We start from the raw sequence: 16,504 nt of genomic DNA, 5'->3' as shown, positions 1-16,504 counted from the left end.
TGTGTTTCCATATACATTTTAGGATTGCTTTTTCTAGTTCTATAACGAATGTCACTGGTATTTTGATGGAGACTGCACTGATGCTGTAGTTTGCTTTTGGTAATTGTGGCCATTTTAATGATATTAATTCTGCTGACCCATGAATGAGGAGGTGTTTCCATCTTCTACAATTTCTTCCGTGTTCTGTCATTTTCATTATAGAGGTTTCTCACTTCCTTGGTTAGGCTGATTTTTTTTTTTTTTTTTTGGTTTTTCTCCGGTACCGGGAACCGAACTCATGACCTTGCGCTTGCCAGGCAGGCGCTTTTGCCGCTGAGCTAAATCCCCAGCCCCAATAGTATTGTTTTGGTTTTTTTTTTTTGGTTTTTCTCCAGTACCGCGAACCGAACTCACGACCTTGGGCTTGCCAGGCAGGCGCTTTTGCCGCTGAGCTAAATCCCCAGCCCCAAAATACATTTTTTTTTTTTTTTTTTGGTTTTTCTCCGGTATCGGGAACCAAACTCACTACCTTGCGCTTGCCAGGCAGGCGCTTTGCCGCTGAGCTAAATCCCCAGCCCCTTAGGCTGATTCTTAAGTATTTTATTTTTTGAGGCTATTGTGAAGGACACTGTTTTCCTGGTTTCTTTCTCTCTCAGCTGTCCTGCAGAATCCTGTTCTTCCTTCTCATTATATGATGTGAGTGGTCTATCTGTTTGGGGCAAGAGGATGACATTGAGAGGTGGGTTCTGGTGGTGACTGTCTGTCCACTGTCACCATGGATCAGGGTGTTTGGGGCTGGCCTAATCCTTGAGAAGCCAGTTACATAGAATGATTAGCCCTACGTAAGCTTTGGAGGCAAAGCACACCCAGGTTTGAATTGTGGCTTTATCTAGTGCTTACCAGTTGTAGGACACTGGTATGGTATTTCCCCCTTCTAGACTGGGTTTCTTTGTCCATAAAGACACTGGCATTAGTGCCCACCTCATAGGATTGTTAGAACTAAAGGGCCTAATGCACAAGAACACCTCTCCAACACTAGGCACTTGAAAATGATGAGTGGAGAATTTATTGTAGTAAGTGGAGTGAAAGTAGCTCCACTACCATGTATGACAAAGCAAAAATGAGTGTGTTAGGGCACGACAGGGTCGAGGTTAACCAGAGTCCCTTGAAGAGGCCAACAAAGCTCAGGACTGTGCATTCAAAGGACTTTATCTGTGCACACGTGTGTGTGCACGTGTGTGCGCTTGTGTTTTAAATCACATATCTATTACACGTAACAGATACACTTTCTCTAGCAATAATCTTGTTTTTTTCAAAAGGCAATAATACTAAAGATTAAGACACATTTTGAAACAGTGAATTCCTAGCATGACCATCTTTTCCAAAGCAAAGCCTTCTTTTTCAGGAAGAATCACATCGGCCATCACCACGAGCGAGCACAAACACCTACACACCCACAGACACGGAGACCAGGGCGGGGGAAGAGTGATGTGTTTCCATAGTGGGGAAAACATCTCACAGAGACAGTGGGAAGCAGTAATCAATTCTGGTTTTATGTGTCACATACATAAATAAATAAAGTGCTATCAAATGCTTAAAATGGGCCTGCTCTGATTTACAATCCATCAAATTCTGCTATCAAAACATTTAGAGAGGCTGTGAGACTAGAGGGATTTGTTATATCGACATTTCCTGGTGTAACCTTTCCGTTTCCCTTCTTTCTGGGATTTGCGCACACTCCATCTTCCTGGGGCTACATGAGGGGCATGATTTCTCTGCTGCCCAGGCATGGATCAGAGCGAGACAGGGCTTTTCAGCAGCTGTTAGACTGTGTCTGTTAGATCTCTTTCTCTCTCGCACTCCAAGCCCCACCCTCTGTGTCCCCATACGCATGGCTTTCTCCTGAACCCTTTCATCTGTACTTGAAGAGTCTCCAATTCATCTCAAAGCCTTGGACAAAGGATGACGTTTCCTCTTATTTTTGGGCAGAAAGTCTACCCGAAAGCCATCTAAGCGCATCTTTGCATCTCTCCACCTGGGACTTGGGGTGTAGGAGGCTGAAAAATGCCCCCAGCCCAGGACAGCCAGGCCCTAACCTCTGGAACAAGGGAATGTTCCTTGTATGGCACAGGGAACTCTGACATGGTGACTAAGTGCTAGACATGGAGAGGCCACACTGGACTGTCCAGCTGAGCCCGACATGTGACCACAATGTCCCTGTAAGCAGAGGCAGAGAAGATGGGGCCACAGAGGAGAAGGAGGTGTGGTGATGGGAAAGTCAGGCGCCTGAAGTGCTCAGAGACGGAGCGAGGTACCACTTGCTGAGGAACTCAGGTGGCCACAAGCAGCAGGAAGAGGCAAGGACAAGACTTCCCTGGAGCCCGGGGAGTCCGACTGTCAATTTCTGATCCCCAGAGCGGTAAGAGAATAAATTAGTGGTGTTTTCAGCCACTGAATCTGTGGCAATTTGTTCCAGCAGCCACCGGAAGTGACACAGTGGGCAAGCTGATCTTACATGGCAGACTGGCACCACCCACCTTGGGGAGGGCCTCCTCTAGGCAGAAGCAGAGGCCTAGTTCCCCCTGGCCCTGGTGCCACTGAGGTGCTGCCCTTGGGACTCAGCACAGCCTGAGCTTTGGTGCTGGCGCCCAGCCTGTGAGGCAGGTATGCAAAGGCTTTGCCCTGGTGGGGTGAGGACTGCCTGTGGGCTACAGTAGGGGGACAGTCCTCAGAGAAAGGCGCATACCTGCTGCCCACATTGTTTCCTCTACCCCAAAACAGGCTCCAGACTTATCTATCCTCACTTCGCGATGACTTTGGTCCAGAGCCCATCTTTTCTCCTCTGGGCCTCTCGCCTGCTTTCTCTTGGGCTCTGGCTCACATGCCACTCCTGTTTAGTCATTCACTCTCAGAGAGATCTCTGGAGATCTGAGATCAGGTCTGCTAAAGACCCTGGTGCCTAGGCCACACCTCAGACCAATCCTCTTAGAACCTCAGGTCTGGGGCCCGGCGTCCACCTTTCTGAAATTCCTCCAGAGATGCTGATGGCGGCTGGGGGTGGGGACCCCCGCCGGAAGCCTCCTGCATTGCAGTGAGGAAGGCCTGTGCTCCACTCTGGGAGCTGGCGGGCCGCCTCTTGAGGCTCTTGGCGCTGGGCCAGTTTCTAAGCTAGCCTCACAAATATTTTCCTTCTCATTTCCTAGACCGAATGAGGGGGTGGGCATGACGGCACCACCTGCTTTCTCCACTGCCCTTGTCCCACCTCCTTCATTCCTGTTTTAAAAGATCATACACAGGACGAGTGTCACTGTGATTTGAAGGTGTCCCCACAAAGTCCCTGGGCTGGACACTTGATCCCTATATTCCTGCGTGAATGGCACTTGGAAGTGGGACTCTGGGAAGTGCTTAGCATCAGGTGAGGCCCCACGATGCCATCAGTGGCTTTAGAGAGGCAGAGCGTCCTGGGCTGGCACACTCCCCACCTCACCACATGGGGGGCCTCTGCCATGTTATGACGCAGCAAGGGCGCCTTGCCAGAAGCCAGAACCATGGACGACAAGAAATAAATTAATTCCTAGTCTCATTTGTTCAGTTGTAGCAACAGAAAATGAACAAAGACGAGTGTCCTGTGGAAGGTCACTGACCTACAGTAGGTCGGTCTCCGGGCCTACGGCTAACGGAGGGAGACAGGAAGTGAAAGAGGAAGCCTGAGGTGCAGACTCTAGCTCCTCCAATGCAGCCAGCAGTGTGCCACTCCTGCATCGGCACCCATGGCTGCTGGAGGCTATGGGCACCAAGCTCTGCGCATGACTGCACCCAGACACTACGAAACAGCTTCAGATAAGTGCCTGAAAACCTAGAGAACAATGGGTCGCAGTGTAAACCTGGGCCTGGTCTTGCCCAGCCCACCCGCTGAACAAGTGGGGAAGTGGAGGACTGTGAGGTGTCACTGCCCAGAAAAGATACACAGGTGGGGGGTGGGTCCCGGCAGGTGGCCTTTGGCAGCCCACTGGGAGGCATTCCCCACCTGAACCTGGGCTGAAGTCCAGGCCGGGTACCTGTGGTTACACCAGGTCAGCTCTGGGCTGAGGGTGACAGTTTGGTTGACCTTCCCAGAGTGCTGTCTTGGTGGGTAGACCAGGACTAGGTGCACAGGTGCACCGGCCACAGTGCCCACTTTGGGAGGGCTCTTGATCACGTACTTGGCCTGCATCAGAAAGCAGGAAAAGCTGTTTGTGTGATCACTTTCATCACGAAGGCAAAATTCTGCCTGAGCCTCTGCAGTGTGGAAAGGTTCTAGACAGACGTGACTTTAATTTACACTTGGAAAGAAACCTTAGGGGCTGCCCACTTTCCCCAAAGGCCTCCTTCACATCTCTAAGTAATTTTGAACCCTGATGCTCTTTTGCAGAAAATCGTGGTCTGCTGGTTCCTTCCAACAGTCCTCCCCTCTCCTCTACACCAACACAACAGCAGCAGTGCAAAGCGAAGAAGCGTCCCTCAGGTCCCAGCTGAGCAATACAGTCCACAGGACAGTTCTACTGGCATCCACTTGTGTCAGTCTCATAGGCCGGAGAGAACAGCAGGAAATATTAGAACCTGTTTTCCCAGGAGGCCATGAAGGCTGCCCAGAGGTTTCCTTCAGGGATGCAGCTCAGAGCCACCATTACTCCAGCTTTCTGCTGGTACCTTCTGGTTTGTACAAACAGGTAACAGGATGGCTGTCACCTTTCTTTGGATAAACAAACAGGATATAAAGTGCTGAGCTGATGTGCTGAACTGGAACAGGGACAGAGGCCAGGACCTCTTTTGGCCTCCATGGTGGAACTTTGTGTAGGACAGAGAATTAGCTAATTATTAACAATCACATGCTTTTGTGTAGTTAGAGCTATATTAGGAATTGCTGTACTCTCTAGATCAGGCTGAGAAACAGTGAGAGCTATGGGCACGCGAGGCCAGGCAACAAAATAGTGCTGAATGGCCTTGTTAAGATGGGGGGCATTGGGCCGGGGATTTAGTTCAGCGGCACAGTGCCTGCCTGGCAAGCGCGAGGTCATGAGTTCGATTCCCAGTACCGGAACACAAACAAGATGGGGGGCATGTCTCTGCGACTGCTCCATCTTTTCCCAGAGGGATTCCCACTTTTAATCTTAACACCCCAATGGTGTAAAACCCTGGGAAAGGAAGTTGGTCAGCTGGAAAGAAATATATGCTGAAGGATATGAAGAAGCAAAGCCTTAAACACAGATGGCTGAGGGAATGGGCTGGACCGGTCCAGGAACACTGGCTGATGAAAGCAGGCAGACAAGGAAAATAACTTAAAAAGTTAGTGTGGCCAGTGTCACAGAAGTGGTGTTAGAAAAACATTCAAATCACTCTCTGCCTCATGGGGATAACAGGAAGGAATCCTCACAAGATTGCTGTGGGAATCAAGTAATACAGTCCCCTGAAACAGCATAATATGACTTGGTCTATAGGAAACATTCAATATGTTGACTTATCAATAAGATACATAATAAAAATAATGTAACAGTAATAAAAGCAGTAGGATACCCTTATCTATGTGGTAAGCCCAACCTATTCCAAGCCAAAACAGTGATGTCCTGGTTTCCTTGTTTCCTCTCTTTGGCTCCATCTCTGGGGCATCAAACTCTCAGTCATGGGGCCAATAAATATAAAGTCAGCTTGGAAGCTCCTTGCTGGGCCACTCTTCCTGTGTGTGCCTGGGGTGAGCTAACTCAGCTCCTTATTCTACCTCTCTCCCTCCTCCCAATCCACGCTAGGTCATCTGCAACATTCCAGGCAGCTCTACACAAATCCCAGCCATCATCACTCCTTGCCTGGTTTGCTGGAATGGAATGACATTCCTGCCTTTCATGGTGTATTGGTCCATTTTTCATTATTATAACAAAACAGAGGGCAGCTACTTTGTATGGAAGAGGTTTATTTGGCTCACATTTGGGAAGGTCCAAGGTCAAGGGACAGCATTTGGTGATGACCTTCTTTCTGGTGAGTCCTGAGTGGTGCAGAACATCACATGGCAAGAGAGGGGCGGAAGGTGTCTCTGCGTCTCTTCTGGTCTCTGTCCCTTCCTTGTAAAGCCACCTGGATTCAATCACGGGGCTCCACCCTGTGACTATCTAACATAATCACTTGTCAGAGGCCCAACCTCCAAACACCAATGTTGGGTCACGTTTCTGCCTCACATTACCTTCCATGAGGATTGAATTTCAACATGTAAAGCCTTGTGGGACGCTCAAACCACAGTATACACTTTCCCATTTCCAGCTGTCTTGTGCCTGCTGCCGGGCAGATCTATCTCTGCCCTTCCTCATCTCTTCTTTCAAGTAAGGACCTGAAAACCTCCTTGTTCTCCCATCCAGCTCATCCTCTGATCTCTCCTTTGCCCCAGGCACAATTCCAGCAAACTTATCAAACCTCACACGCTCTTCTCCCTACAGCACCTGCCCCTGCAGGCTCTTTACATCTCCCCATTACCCAACACCTTGACGGATGTCTTTTGATGACTTTCTGGCTAGGCCTCCAGTCTAGGCATTGTGGACACGGCAGTGAATAAAGCAGATCAGTTTTCATTGCCTGGATATTCTATCTAACATATGCTCTTGGTGGCAGATACATTTTGTAGAAGACAGGCCCCCTAAGAATCTCATTCGGCAATTGTTTTTTTTTCATGGGGAACAAAAAATTAGCACTTCATGCCACAACTGTATACCAAGTTTCATCCAAATCAGTTTAACTTACCCCAAATTATCTCAGACTAAAGATCCAAATGTCTAGTGCTGAGGAGCCAGGCTGACCCAGTGCTTTTGTACGGTCAACTAGAACACTTTGAACAGGATCCTTCTTCCCTCCATGAGTCCTTGTTACAGCTAAGAGTGGAGGACATTAGACTGTCTTCTCTATATGTGTCTTCATAGCAGGATGTTGTTGAATTTCTTTCAAAGGAGGGGAGGGCTGTGAGTCTTTCTGTATTGGCAGAAGTAGAGGTAACCCAGAGATAGATGAGAGGCCTCAACACCTCTAATAGTACAACTCAGAGACCCACCAATACCACTTAGACCAGCCTCTTACACTCAGGGGACACCAGGTATGGGATGTGCTGGCTCTTCTGCTCTGTCTGCCACTAGTCAGTCATTGACTGGCAGACTGGTTCATTTGTTCCTTCATTCAATAAGAACTTAATACATAAATAGGTCTAATCTATATCTGCACTATTCCTGGGACCACTGTCTGGAGCTTGTATTTTAGAGGACTCTCTACTCTTGAGTTACGACCCAGAGAGAGAGAGAGAGAGAGAGAGAGAGAGAGAGAGAGAGAGAGAGAGGGAAAGGGTGAAAGAGAGGGAGAGAGAGAGACTGAGACTGAGACCAGAAGTGAGATGACTGCACAAGATCAGGTTTTGGTTACAGTCCATCTTTGTTCACCAACTTTTATGAGTTGAGTTCATCTCCCCACAAAATAATGTTGAAGTCCCAACCCTAGTCCCTCAGAGTTTGATTGTATTTCAGAATAAGGTCTTTATAGAAGTAATGAAGTTAAAATGAAGTTATTAGGGTGACTCCCCAACCCCCTCTCACTAGTGTCCTTATCAAAAAGGGAAATTTAGACACTGAGACAGCCATGCAGAGAGGGAAGAGGGTGTGAAGAGACAAACGTAGAAGATGGCATCCATAAGGTCTGAAGTGAATCCTTCCCTGGAGCCTCCAGAGGGAGCATAGCCCTGCTGATATCTCAGTTTTGCGCTTCTGGTATTCCAAACAGGAGACAGCAAGTTTGTCTGAAGGCACCGGTTTGTGGTACTTGGTTTTGGCAGCCCTATGACTTCCTAGGATGTTGCTCAAAACCTCCTCACAAGTCTGACTGCCCAGAGGCTGCCATACTGTGAGGAGACCCAACCTTCCTGTGTGGAGACAGGTGCCCAACCAGTCCCCACACGTTCTTAGTCCCACCTCAGCGAAGGTCTCAGGTCTCCTGGAGTGTAGATGAACCCTAACTATTGCCCTCAGAACTTCTCAGAGAATTGTAAGATACAATAACAAATTTTTGTTTGCAATGTTTAAGTTTTGGTGTAATTTTAAGCAGCAATAGGGAACCCAAGCAGAGACAGATCCAAGATACCAAGCAAGAACTGAGAAGACGCGCTGAACCTGGAGTGGAGGTTGATGAGGCCTGCAGGAGGCTAAGGAAGGGCTGAGGGCGAGTGGAGGCCACACCCATGGGGCCACCTGGCTGGCAGACAGAGGCGGAGCTGCTGGCCATGTGCTGGCTGGTCATGGCCTACACTACAATTTCCAGCCCCTTGGAAGCAAGTGTTTCCCAGATGCAGAAGCTGAAGCTCAGAGGCATTGACTATGTGCCTGAGGGCAGAACTGAGATTTAAATCCAGGATCCAAGGCTGGGCTTTTTGATGGGACCCAAAAGGGGAGTCAAAGTTGGGGTGACCTGATTTAAGAAATGGGGGAGAGGGCACAGGAGGAAGGCCCGTAAATGAAACAAGAAAGAGTCCAGTTATTCCAAGGTACTCTTCAAATTGGCTGCCCTGAGATCTGTTTGGCAAACACAGAATGTTTCAGCCACCAACCCGAGAATTCCAACAACCGAGAGTTCCAAGGAGCAGTGGCTACAGCAGCGCTCTGCACAGAAGCAGCTGCAGGACCTAGAAGTCCCCTGCTCCTGCCCCAAGCCCCACTGGCTGTGGATATGGGGGGTACTTTGTCGGGGAGCAGCTTTTCTTCTGGTTTCGTAACACTTAAAGAATCTGGTCAGTCCTATTTCTTCTCTCCCTCTTTCTTTTCCTTTCTTTTTCATGAGTTCATCTCTTTTCATTCTCTCCATAGCAACACCTAGGATACTACTCAGCTTTGCTGGAGGAATTCTGAGGGGGACTTGGGGGAGGAAGGAGAAAATGTCGTGTGTGGAGGGGAGGAGGGAGATATTTTTAAAACTTTCACACTGAAAACAAATGCAGAAGAGGCCTCAAGTCATTTAGTAGACAGGGGTGCTGGTGTCAGCCCAGGCCCCTGCTCCACCCTGCACTGAGGAGTGGCTTCTGTGTGGATGGAGAAGGTTCTAGAAGCCCCTGTGTACTTGCTCTTCACCCATCAAGCTGGCGGTTCTGTGCTTTCTAAAGCTCTCCCTTTCTTCAATTCACTTCCGACTCTTTTGATGACACGAGGAGGCAGCTTCCAGTGGATGACAGTCTATCTTCAACATTTTCCATGAATATCAACTCATTTCTCTTTCCTCTTTTGAGATTTACTGAGGTATAATTGACAAAATTATGTGTCTAAGGTATACAACTTAATGTTTTGATTTACGTACACACTGTGAAGTAATCACAGTGAAGTTAATCCATCCCCTCACACAGTGACTGTTTCCTTTTTCTGGTGTGAAAACATTAAGTTCTCGGATCAGACACCTGGGGGAAGGAGGGGGCCGTGAGATGGAAGGAGACGGGTGGTCAGCACTTTCGCTCCAGTCCTCTCCATTCGTCCTCACAATGGCCCCGTGCTGGTGGAGGGTTCTATGTCTAGGTCCTTGGTGAGATTCTGAATCTGAACCTGCGAATCCAGAAGGTGCCCTGATCAGCAAGGCTCTGCAAGCCCAAAGCTGGGGTCAAGGTCAGGTCATGCTGTTTTTGGTATTGTTCACTCTGTCCCCATGGAGCTCAGCCACATTGGCTGAAGAAAGAAAAGCCAGCGCCTCTCCAGGTGACAAGCACTGATCAGATCAATCCTGCTCCTGCCCTTTCCAATATGACTTCCCACCTCTCATTTCTATTCTCCGGGAGAGAGTGCCGTGGAGAGCTGGAGGGCATATGGTGTGCAGTGAGGTAGGCAGTCATTGAAAAATAATACTTTTGAAGAGTATGTAACAATGTGGGAGTTGGGCATGGTGGCGCATGCCTGTAATCCCAGCACTTGGGAGACTGAGGCAGGAGAATCATTGTGAGTTAGAGACCAGCCTGGGCTACAAAGTGAGCTCAAGGCCAGTCTGAACTGCACAGCGAGACCCAGTCTCAAAAAGACAAAAACAAACAAACAAACAAACAAAACAATGTGGGAACATGCTCACATAATATCAAGTAGAGACCAGAGCCGCAGACACTTAGGTGACACAGGCAGAAGGTCACATCACAGAGATAAAAACCAGTGCTTTCCCAGGGCCAAGGGTGGAGGCTGACTTCAAGGGTCACCAGGGGCCATGAGGTGGCAGGATGGTTCTGTGCCTTCATTTTGGTCATGGTTATTCAGCTACACAGCTTTAAAATTTATGAAATTATACACAAGAAAGGGCACATTATATTGTAGGCAACTTGAACTTTCAAAAAGTAATAAAATGCAGTTATGTTAATTACAATAATTCCAACATTTATAAAAGGTTACTGATATAAACATGATTAAAAATTATATGGTTCTTCCCTAATATCTGTGGGGAACTGGTTCTAGGACCCTTTATGGATACAAAAGTCTGCAGATGCTGAAGTTTCTTATATAAAACAGCATAGTATTTGCATATAACCCACACACATCCTCCTGTACACTATCAGTCATCTCTAGATTATTTATAAGACCTAATGCATTGTAAATGCTATGTGAATTCTTGTCATATTGTATTACTTGGGGAATAATGATAAGGTTAGTATGTATGCAGTTTTCTTTCTGAAGAATCTTGACTTGCAGTTCATTGACCTGGAGACATGGAGGTCTGCATGTACATAGTTAAGGTGTAGGACCTGACTTTTATCTAGTTGAAGCACAAACATTTGTAAAATCACACAGATATTAATGTTGACTATGTGTGGGTATAGAGATTACTTATGATTTTTCTTATTTTTGATATATTTCTAACAATTTCTATGATAACCTGGAATGTTCAGTTTAGAATCAGGAAAATTGTTTTACTTTGCTTTAGAAGATGAAACCTTGGGCAGGCCTCATGTCTGAGTCACTGGGAAATGGGACAACACCATCCACATCTAAGGGCTGCCACTAGCATTCAGTGAGATGATGAATGTAGAAGCACTGAGTAGACTTGAAGATGCAGCCTAACTAGTAATTCTGACTATCCGTCATCATCTTGGAGAATTTTTTCATTCCTAATCCAGTGGTTTCCAAGCATAGTTGTCTCACACAGTTGTGTTATTAACAGCTTGAAGCCAGCAGGTGATTTATTAACAGAAACGAGAAGAAACGAAAGGAGTGCCTACTATGTATTAAGCACTCAATAAATGCCTGAATGAATAACTGCTATGCCCCATATGTTGTAGCAGAGAAAACAGACTAAGAACCAATGCCTTCCTGAAATACTGCACCAAGCAAGTCCTTAAAACTGTTGATCATATTCTGTGCACTCAGGGTAAGTCTAGCATATTGCTACCATTAATAGCACACTGAGAGAATTTAAGACGTGCACCTCACACTGACCATCTAAGCAGGCACACACACGAACAGATGCAGAATGACAAGTCCAAAGACAATGAGGGGAGAGATTAGCTTGGAGGCTGGTGGTGGTGGGGAAGCGACTGAAGACAGGGCTTTCTTGCCCAGGGGGAACTACAGCTAAGCCTTGAAGGCCAGGAAGCAACAAAATAAGGCAGAAAGATATTCCAGAGGGAACAGTTGGAGCCAGGGGTTGGCAAACTGTGGCCCTCCTCCTGTCTTTGTAAATAAAGTTTCACTGAAACATGGACAGCCATGCTTATGACTATTGCATGTTCAACAGCAGAGTTGTGCCAGAGATATTCCAGCCTGGATGACTTAAAATATAGACTAACTGTCCTTTTACAGAAAAGTTTGGTTGACCCAAGTCTAGAGAAGATACAAAAGTCTAAATAAACCACGATCTCTGCCAAGAACCAGAGTGGAAGTGGTCTGGATGTAACAGAATAGTCACATGGAGGCCATAAGAGATGGGTGAGATGCTGTGGCTGTGGTGGGGGCAGAGGCCCTGTGGCCTCGCAAGCTAGGAATGATGCTCTTGTTTCCAGGGAAGCAAAACAGCACTGCTGAATTTGCAGAGGAGGCTGAGGTTCTGGGGTCTGGACCAGACCACGGTCTAGCTGAGGGGAGCTGCTGCCATGGCAGCTCTGTTGGAACGGTGAGGCTGAGGGGCTGTGAGTGCAGAGCCCTCCTGCTGGCACCTGCTCACGCTCCAGGTGGCTCCTTCAACAAACCCAGAGCTGCCGCAGAACAGCGAGAGCTGGGGAGGGAGGAGTGAGGCTGGACAAGAACAAGGAGCTGCCAGGGAGTACAAGACGTTAGTCAGACTCCAGCCTTCCGCTTTCCTCTTCCATTCACTTGAAACCCTGAATGAGCTCACTCCCTCGGTCTCCAGCTCAGTGCCCATTCTTGAACTGAGTCTTTCTCCCATCTGTCCCCGAAAATGCCCTGATAGCTGGTTATTCCCTGAACTTACATCCAGACACCAAGCCGGTCCGACTTCAGTCCTTAGGGCTCACTGCAGTGCCCGGTGCCTGTGGCGCCTGATCACAGTGTCGGCTGAATGACTGAAAGGACAACGGTGGGCAGGACCGGGTCTCTGACTCGGCAATTGTGTAACTCCCATGCCTCAGTTTCCACATCTGTCAAATAGGAATGTGACGATACTTACTTCATATGACTGTGAGGATTGAATGAGTTTAATAAGATGTGCCAAGAAGAGTTCCTGGCTCAGGCAAGGACAGAGCTCGTACTTTAGTTAGCCATTAGCTTTGTTATTACAGTCAGAATGAGGCCAGAGAGCAGCTGAGTCTTGAGGGCTGTGAGAGTTATGAGGAAGGTGTGGTCATTTCTTTTTTTTTTTTTTTTTTTTTCTCCGGTACCGGGAACCGAACTCGTGACCTTGCGCTTGCCAGGAAGGTGCTTTTGCCGCTGAGCTAAATCCCCAGCCCCTGGTCATTTCTAATGAGGGGAATCCAGGAAGAACTGCAGAGTGGAGGTGAGATCTGCTGATGGGCAGCAGAATCCTAAGGCTTTGCTGGGTAGAATCTATCTGTGGTTGATTATCAATGTCTGCTCTGGGTAAGGAAGACACCATGGTAGCCTGTGTGCCTCCTGGATCTAGGTTATATTTGTTTTAGGATTCAGACATATCAGAGCACATTCGGAATTCTGGCAAGACAGGCTAATTGTAAATTTTGTCTTCCATGGCTGAAGGTGTTGCTTGGGAACTAATACATCCTCAGAGAAGGCACAAACTCTGACTTGAGAACATTGCATTAGTCACCAAGTGGAAACGCAGCTCTAACTTTGGCTGGGTGCTTGAACTTCATCAGATCCCAAGGATCCACATCTGACGCTAAGAGAAGGGGGAGAACTGAGAGCTGTCTTAACAAATCTGTGTATGAGGCAGCCTTCAGGGTGGAGGGCTCGGAGTGGAATAGTGCATGGGACAGAAAGTGTCCTCACCATGGTCTCCTCACCTGAGCGAGGGCCTGGGGGTCTGGGGTGCTGTGGTAGAGCACAGTGTAGATGCTGTGGTCATATAGGCAGGGACAAGACCCCAGAAGCCTCCTTCTGGCAGGGCTGCAAGGTGCCCATCTGGTGGTTCCTTAAAGGAGAAAAGAACCTGCAGGGTCCTATGTGGACCTCCAGAATGAGGGGCTGGAGGTGACTGGGGGCCCCAGTTTGAGCCCACATGGGATCCCCATTCCCAGCACAGACAGAAATGGCTACAGGACAGAAGAGGTAGGGGAAGGAAGGTCTCCAGATGGAGGAGAGGGTAGAAACTGCCTCTTTTTTCACTGAGAGCAACGTGGGAAGGAAACTCTGCCTGTGCTGCTGGAGGCAGAAGGAATTGGGAAAATGGGACTATGAACAAAGCAGCGGGGCTGAAGGTGCACGAGTGCGCTCGCGCACACACACATGCACACACACACAGCAAACACGAGTGCAAGAGACACACTACGTTCTCAGCCTCGTGCCTCAAAAGTGTACCACTAGATTAAAAAAAGAAAAAGAGAAGGCGAGGCCCCAAAGCCCCTCCACTGCATTGACGAGCCAGGCACAAAGAAAGCACGATCAGAGCGTTCCCAGGATGCAGTACAACTTCCTGCAACCGCTCTTGACCCAGCCCTCCACACCCCTTCCCGGCCGCAGCAACTCCAAAGGACATGGCTCGAGGAAGTGCAGGCCAGGCCGCCCTGCCCAGCGGGGGTACAGGTATGAATGCGCCTCCTCTCCTTGTTCTTGCCTCACGCCTGTCTTTGGAGTCTTGCTGGGAAGGAGGGAAACCAGGCCAAAGCGGAGATGAAAGCACTTGTAATCTCATAGCAGAGCCAGGCGATGCTCTGAAAGGCTGGAGGAGCCAGCACCTGCCATTTGCACTGCAAGGCAGGCAGTGTGAAACTCACCCAGCAAGAGGCCTGTCTGCCCTTCCCCAGGTGCCTGGATGTGGGTGAGCCATGGCCTGGGGACCAGCGTGCGTTGGTTGCATGGCCCACGGGCTACAGGAGGACAGGAGGAGAGGAAGACCACCCAGCTGGGACCTGGGACCTGGACCTGGGACCTGGACCTGGCCTTGGATGCATGGGGGACTCGGCCTGCATCTCCCCTTCCTACTCTTCCTCACTTTTCTAGAGAGCGCTGCACGGTGGGAAGAAGAGCCTGGTACCACAACAAGCCTTCCTCAGGGCCGCGGATATAGCTCAGTGGAGCAAGCACCTGCCTGGCAAGCGCGAGGTTCTGAGTTCAATTCCTGGTACCAAAAAAAAAGAAAAAACACAAGCCTTCCTCATTGCTGTCACAGAGTCGGACTCCACAGGAACTGAGAGAAGCATGAGCTGCGTCAGTAGACACAATGGAGCCAGCTCTGCTTTTCCTGCCCTCTTGAGACATTGTGCAACACTGGGAGAACCCAGAGCTGGATGTGTCCTCTTCACCACTCAGAACGGGGAGATGAGGGGAGCAATGTCGTCCTATAGCACGAAGCCCAGAGATCAACAGCAGCCAGAGGCGATTTTCCAGATGAAGCCTCAAATGATCAGGGCAGGACCTCTAACAGACTTCTTACAGTGGAGTTGCTGTTTGGCCCTAAGTGTCTAGGAGGACTCAGGGAAATCTCCAAGTTGGAAGAGAACACACTGTCCCTTTGGATTGTGAAGCACCAGGACGATGGGAGAGTGTGCAGGAGCCTGGGCCAGCAGGCCACAGCTGCAGGATTAGTTGAGGGGACTCACCTTCCTAGCACAAGCTTGCCCTGTGTGCAGCACGGCGGGCTCTGGACTTTCTGACCTAGCCCAGGAAAGACATCCCTGGGGAAAAAGCCTCTGAAGGAAAGTCTGGAGGGCCTGGCTCCATCACAGTGTGGCAGTGAGAGAACAGGGACGGCTTTGCTCAGTAACAACTCACGCTTAGGAGTGCTGGGCCGCTCTGGAGGCTGGCATTCATGTTATGTGTCATGCCTGTCCTTTTAAAGCTTCCACAGTCTACAGCACCACAGGGGACTGAGCACGTGGCCTTTAGGGCCACAATCATACCATAGCAAATGAGAGGGCCCACAGGTTGGTCAGTGCCTGCCCTGCAGGATTCTGAGCTGGAATGGCTGCTTGGAGACAGATGAGGGTAGCCATTGCTATTGAGAGTGGGCACTAAGGGAAGAGGGGCCAAGGGTGCCTGACACGGCTGCAGGGAGCCAGACCCGGCAGGCTGGCCTAGGCATAGGTTTGGGGAGGCAAAGGAGAAGTGTGGGTGTTCCCCTCTGGGAACAGCATAAAATCCTTAATGCAGCAAGAAGATCCCAAAGTGGGGCTTGCCAGCCCAGGGCAGCTTCTCCGGGAATGACTAAGTTACAGACCTGGGCTCTGAACCTCAGAAAACACAATGATGGGATGGGAAAGCTGAGATAACAAAGCAGTAGAGAGAAAGCCCGTCCCTGGGAGCTTTTGGAGGTTTCTGAATTAACCACAAGATTCATTAGTGAGCAGAAGTCCACTGTTTTAGGGAAGGAAACCTGTCGTGAGTTTTAATTGGGATTCTGATCAGTTATGAGTCTTGGGCGTGGAACAATGCCAAGCGAGGGCTGGAAGCGCAGAGCTTGGACTGGGGTGGGCAAGTGTTCTGTGCCAACCAGCGTGGCCTGAGCTTGAAACTAGGCCAGAGCTGAGCAGGGCCTGTGGGGCAGCTGGGAAGGAACAGCCGGGCCCTGGTGCTGCCGGCTGCAGGCGAATGTTATCACCTCCAGCTGCTGCCACACGGCTGCGTCCATCCTACTTCCCCATTTGTGCGACGGTGACCTCACGTGTGAGACTTGAGTGCCTTTAGAGCTTTGCTGTCTCCTCTGGCTTGGTACGAGCTGCCATCTCTGCCCTGCCAAGCTGGCAGGGAAGGCTGCCAGGAGCAGGCAGCACGATGTGAGCAGCAGCTCCCTGGTGCTGCTTGCTGGCTCCTTCTGCAGCTCTCTGAGCCCTCCACGGTGCCAAGGACTGTGCTAGGGACCTGGGATGCAATGAAGGACAGCTGTGCCCTGAGCTCCAAGGGGAGGCTACAGGCGAGAGGAGCCATGT

General features: G+C 49.4%; 1 protein-coding gene and 1 long non-coding RNA gene across 5 annotated transcripts in view; one reads left to right on the top strand and one right to left on the bottom strand.

The window, feature by feature from the left end:
- Positions 1-16,504, bottom strand: part of Zhx2 (zinc fingers and homeoboxes 2) — an 84,762-nt gene that overhangs the window by 34,323 nt on the left and 33,935 nt on the right. The window contains exon 2 of one of the 2 annotated variants that reach the window (XM_013507918.1): positions 12,418-12,583. The exons of the other annotated variant lie outside the window; for it this stretch is intronic. The gene's annotated coding sequence lies outside the window, so the exon portion shown is untranslated. The remainder of the gene's footprint in view (positions 1-12,417; positions 12,584-16,504) is intronic. 2 annotated transcript variants of the gene reach the window in all.
- Positions 570-16,504, top strand: part of LOC106147297 — a 29,621-nt gene continuing 13,686 nt past the window's right edge. For 2 of the 3 annotated variants that reach the window (XR_001232128.1, XR_001232129.1), the window contains exon 1: positions 570-4,688. This is a non-coding gene — a long non-coding RNA (uncharacterized LOC106147297). The remainder of the gene's footprint in view (positions 4,689-16,504) is intronic. The other variant, XR_001232130.1, reaches the window with a different exon arrangement.

This window comes from Chinchilla lanigera, unplaced genomic scaffold (genome assembly GCF_000276665.1).
Source record: "Chinchilla lanigera isolate Chin_1 unplaced genomic scaffold, ChiLan1.0 scaffold00139, whole genome shotgun sequence".
Classification (NCBI taxonomy): Eukaryota; Metazoa; Chordata; class Mammalia; order Rodentia; family Chinchillidae; genus Chinchilla; species Chinchilla lanigera.
Note: the sequence above shows the minus strand (reverse complement) of the source record. Positions and strands in the feature narration are given on the sequence as shown.